The sequence below is a fragment of the Pinus tabuliformis genome, chromosome Q, assembly GCF_031772625.1.
Source record: "Pinus tabuliformis cultivar Carrire ecotype Pingquan chromosome Q, CPIR1, whole genome shotgun sequence".
In the NCBI taxonomy this organism is placed as follows: domain Eukaryota; kingdom Viridiplantae; phylum Streptophyta; class Pinopsida; order Pinales; family Pinaceae; genus Pinus; species Pinus tabuliformis.
The window spans coordinates 539,317,139-539,323,138 of record NC_142296.1 but is presented as its reverse complement, the minus strand read 5'-3'; positions in this window follow the sequence as shown (position 1 = coordinate 539,323,138).

Here is a 6,000-nt window from a genome sequence, read left to right as displayed (position 1 = left end):
GGATAGCACTTTGCGAAGAGACCTTTGCTATCCCCCCTTCGTCTCTTTGTGGTGGTGAAATCAAGGGCTATACTCTGGACCCTTATTTCCTTTGTTTTTGTAACTATTTCCACTTCGTGTAGTCCCAAACATCAAGGTAACTGCATAACCCATTTTTCGCACAACAACATTTTAATCCAAGTATTCAGAGATTTTATGTACTTACCTCGCGGTCCTTTGAAAAAGTGTCACCCTGTCTCGCTATAGCTGACTGAGGTGTCTGCTGCAAACTCAGTAAAAAATCCTCCTATAATTCGATCGAGCCAATGATCAATGGCGTGTGCGATCTTATCCTCTGATGCTTCCAACCTTTGCACTAGATCTGGGGTCCAAACAATAGGACCGTCAAGTTTCCACCTTCCTTGGCTATCTACTAGCTTCGTGATCTAGTTGTATAGCTCAGTAGGGAAAGAGGTGAAAAATATTTCGTGGATCTCCATATACAGGTATTGGTCCAACCACTGTTCTTTTGACAGTCGTGGGTTTCTATTCTCTAAATCCTTCTGTCCAACTAGCCTTTCATTTATTTCTTAGTTGGATTCTAGTGATACGACATCACACATCTCTCATGCAGATTCACATCCCGGCAACGGAACCATTTGTTGGCTTGTGGGGGCCTAACCCAGGTTCAGTGTTAGTTATCCAAACAAATCCCTACACTACTAGCCCTTTCGGCATCAGCCTGTAGAGTGCGGACTGAATTCTCACCTGAAGCAGTATGGGGGGATATTGGAACCAAGTCTTCACACCCTTGATATGGATGTGATGTCGGTTTATTCCAACTATACCTGACTTGGTGTAGGCTTCTTATCCTTCCACTCTACCCTTCAGTACATTCGTGAAGCGTTACAATCGGCTTCCACGCAGCCCTGACCAGGGCCTGCTATGCTTTCGCGCTACTTGGGCAACAAACTGTGATATTTCCCCAAACTACACTAAGTATCTTACTTGATTTATTAACATATCTTAGTTAGCTTCGCGTACACAAATGTTCTTACTCGCGTTCACTTAACCAACACATTTATACACATTTGCGCATCACATAAGCATTATAAGTGAAATTCATACCCAATATAATAGATGCATAAACAAGAAATAAAGATGCAGAAATTATAAAATACTTCTCTTTATTGATAATTCCAGATGATTACAGACTCGACTCACCCTACACACTCAGTTGCGAGGGTTTGCGCACTCAGCTACAGAGCCTCTACCTACGCTACAACCCAAAATTTAGGCTTCTGCTTAGAGCTATCTCTCATACAACATATCATGTTTCATTATCTTCTATCTTCTTATCTACCTAGAGCTTAGCTCTATTTAAACAATCCCATGGTCCGCAGACCATGGGTAGATCTTTTACAACTGACATTACATTATCAAAATAAGGGCGGACAACCCTATGACTCTTTAACATCTATGCGCTCCGTGACCACAAAATGCGGAGTCTTTACATTTAGGATTACAAAAGTTGGACCAAAATATGGGCTTTAAGCCCCAAAACTGCCCTTGGGGGATCCCACGCCCAACACTCTACTTCTCAGCCTCCAGGTTTCTTCTCGATCCTTTAGGATTTTGCTTCACTTAGTTATTAAGGCTGTGAGCTTTTCCTTCTGTTCATTAGAGGTGAAAACCCCCCCAGTTCATTTTCCAAAGCAACAATCTCCGCTTCAGTGTCCCCTAGTGTTGGGCGCGGGATCCCCCAAGGGACGTTTTGGGGCTTAAAGCCCAGGTTTTGACTAAATCCAATGTAAAGACTCCACGTTTTGGGGACACGGAGCGCGAACTTGTAAATGAGTCATAGGGTTGTCCACCCTCATTTTTGTAAATTTAATGTTAGCTTTAGAGATCTACGCATGGTTCATGGACCATGGGACTGTATAAATAAAGTGAGGCTCTAAGTTGTAACAAATGGAATCAATTGATGAATGGATGATGAAGAATTGAGTCTTATCTAAGTGTGGAGTTGAGTCTTGGGTCATAGAGTAGGAGAAGGCTCTACAGCTGAGTTCGTGGACCCCTGCAGTTGAGTGCGTAGGGCGAGTCGAGCCTGTAACCTTTGGAGAAGTAATAAAGAGAAGTTTCATATCATTTCTGTGTATCTTTTCCTATTTTATGCATTGAGTATATTGGGTATGAATTGCAGTTTTACTATTTATATGCATGAGCTTATATGATGATGTTGACTAAGAGAATATAAGACAAAATATATGTTTACGTGAAGTTAACTAACAGTTATAAGAAGATAAGTAAGATCCGTGGTGTAACTTGGAGAATTAGCACAGATCGCTGCCTTAGCAGCGCGAAAGCATCGCAGCCCCCGGTTAGGGCTGCGCGAAGGGGATTATAACATATTGCGAAGGCCTCGCAGGTCAGGGAAGTGCACGAAGAAACCTACGCGAAGGTATTAATAGTTGGACTAAACTGAACCCTCAGACATCTCAAGGGTGCAGAAACTTGGTTCCAACACCCCCCCCATACTACTTCAGGTGAGACCTCAGTTTGGGCTTCACGGGCTGTTGCCGAAAGGGCCAGTAGTGTAGGGATTTGTTTGGCTAATTAACTCCAAACCTAGGATAGGCCCCCTCAAGCCAAAAAATGGTTCCGTTGCCGGGACCAGAATTTGCATAGATATGTCTGATGTCGTACCATTGAAATCCAACTAAGAAGGAAATTGAAGGTTGGTTGGACAGGAGAATTCATGAATTCGCAGTGCAAGAGAACAAGAATTAACGACTATCAAAGGAAGAGTGGTTAGACTGCTACTTGTACACAGATATCCATGAAATCTTCTTCGTATATTTCCCTACTGAGTCGTACGAATGAATCGTGAACCTAGCAGATAACCAAGGGAGGTGGAAGCTTGACGGTCCTATTGTGTGGACCCCAAATTTGGTGCGTAGATTGGAAGCATCAAAAGATAATATCGTGCATGTTGTTGATCACTAGCTCAATCGGACCATAAGAAGATTCATTACTAAGTTCACGATAGATACTTCAGTCAGCTATAGCGAGGCAGAGTGATTCTTCCTTAAAGGACCGTGAGGTAAGTACGTAAAGTCTCTGAATACTTGGATTAAAATGCTATTGTGTGAAAAGAGGGTTATGTAATTACCTTGATGTTTGGAGCTATGCGAAGTGGAAAAACCTACAGAAACGAAGGAAGTAAGGGACCAGAGAATAGCCCTTTGATTTCACCTCCACGAGGGGACAAGGAAGAGCTTGCGAAGGTCTCTCCGCGAAGTGCGATCCATTTGATAAGGCAAAGAATTCTACGTACACCACCCCCACCCACACCACTGCCAGCTGCATCACCTTCACCTCCATCTTCACCCGTACCACCTCCGCCACCACCGTGAGTCAATATGGGAAGTGCGATAAAGTTACCTGTGTTCAAGGGAGTAGGAAATGAGGATTCGGACTAGTTTTGGTTCGTGATAAGAGTCATATGGGAAGAACAGGGAGTTAAAGATGACAATATAAAGAAAGTGACACTGGTTAGTGCCCTGGTATATTAAGCATTCTAATGACAACCCAAATGTGGGGATCGCGGATATCCAAACCGCACTAAATAAGGAATTTAGTAGGCCGAAGTCAGAAGTGCAGTCGATCATTGGTTTCAAAGAGATCACAATGCTGCCAGGTGAGACTCCTTGGGAGTTGGATAAGAGGCTAAAGTGCACAATTCGTGAAGCTAATATGACTTTGATGGATGGATAGCACCGCGAATGGTTTGTAGCATCGCTAACGCTGCATTTGAGGAAAGCGTTGTCGTAGCAGAGGTTAACGACTCAGGAAGAAGCCTTGGAGATAGCGATGAGATTGCATGAGACCCAAATGCAGGATCCTAACTTGGGAGTTTAGCAAATCCATGTGCAGTTGAAAAACTTATGCCTTGAGATGCAGAGTTTGAAACAGCAGAGGACAGCTCGACCAGAAATGCGCAAAGAGGTGTGGTGCGTAAAATGCAAGGGTCAGGTTCATGACAAAGATCACTACCCGATGTTCACAAATTACCTCACGGGAGGAGGACCAATGTTGTTAAGGTCGGAAGTGCAAGCGAGACCTAGTGCGGCACCTACTTTGTGGTGTGTGGTTTGTTAATTAGGAGGGAAACATGCTACGGACAACTGCCATTTGTTATAGAAGTATATGCAGAATTCGCAACAATTGTTCTGTAACTTTTGTAGGTCAGTAGGACACGATGAGCACACTTGTAGAAGCTATGAGTTAATGATGGATAGAACTCCCACCTACAGAGTTCAGGCTGAATCGCGGCCCCTAGACCCGAATGCAAGAGTGGTGCGAATAGGATTTCAGGGGCGCCGACAAGGCCGAGGTGGAGGAGGAGCTGGAAGAGGTTGTAGATAGATGATATGCTACAATTGTGGAGGGCTAGGACATTGTGCTCATGATTGTACAAACCCAATGTGCCCATCATGTCTGTATTGTACCTTGTTTGATCATGAGATGGAGGATTGTCCTACGCTGATAGCTAGGATATGTGACAAAGGAGCGCTACCACCCTCCCCGACTCAGAACCTGCAGATGATGAGGTCTAAGCCACGCGAGGAAGATCCAAATGTGAACATCGTACTCTGAAGTGGAATCATGATGGGAGATGATAAATGCAAACAACCCGAAGATAGTACTTGGGTTCGCAAGGCTTCGAGGAAAGAAGCAGAGTTTGATTTGGAGTGCGCTAAGGAAGCCTTCATGGAAGCTAAGAAGAGCTTCCTTGATGCCTCCACTTCAGGAAGCAAAGATAGACCGGAGCTGGAGATGGACTCATATATGCTTACAATGTTCTTGGAAACATACATGAAGCTACTGGGCGACAGTAAGGTTGTAAAGGGACTACAAGAACTCATTAACATATGCGTAGGGACCACACCAGGAGAACTGCGCGTAGTCTGAAAGATTGGAAAGCATAAGACAAGGACAGGGAGAGAAATGAGGCTAACCACACAGATTCAGGAATACGAGATGGACCAAGTAATTATGGACTTAGGATCGGACGCGGACGTTCTGCCGAAGCAGACATGGGAGCGAATGTGGAGGCCTACGCTACAGTGGTCTCCTATTCAGCTGTGAATGGTGAAACAACAGAAGGTAATACCCCTGGCTGATTGCAGGGAATCACCATGGATATTGAGGGAGTGAGCATGCTAGTAGAATTTGAGGTGATAGAGATTGTTGATGATAGAAATCCCTACAACGTGCTCTTAGGAATTGATTGGGCCACTGACATGAATGGGGTGATTAATTTGAAGAAGCGCAAGATGATTTTTGTGAAGAAGTCTCTACGCGTAGTTATACCCTTGGACCCTACTGAGGGATCGCACTATACAAAGCCGGTGTGCGACTATGAAAGCGACGACGATTTGGACTACATCTACAAGATAACCGCACGAGAGCAAGACTGGGTACTGCAGATGGACGAATATCATGGGAGCAAAAAAGCTCCTGCACTTCAGATTCAGATGAGGAGATAGAACACTGGCAGAACCGGTTACACGAGGTAACCATGCTGAATTGTAACATGATGACAAGGTCACTATGCTTTGTATCAACAGAAGTGAGAGATATCCCTACTTATGATGGATTAGGTGAGGTAGATGCTTTCTTGGATAGATTCAAAAGGGAGGTGCCGGAAAAGCAACGTTTCCAGGCCTTGAATTCGGTACTACGTGCTACACTTGCGGGGTGGTGGGGTACGCACAAAGGAAGCTTTGAATATTGATGCGCATGTAGGAGGATGATGCACACATGATTTGGGAAACCTATAGTGTGATTTGTAGATAAATACAATGGACGGTATGGTCCGTGTGCACATCTGTCTAGGTGGGTACAGGCATATGGTAAACAACCTATGCAGATACACATGAACTATGCGTTGGGAAATACGGTCAATAAGCATGTGTCAGGAGGGAAAATGCACAAATGGTTCCTCAAGTTGGA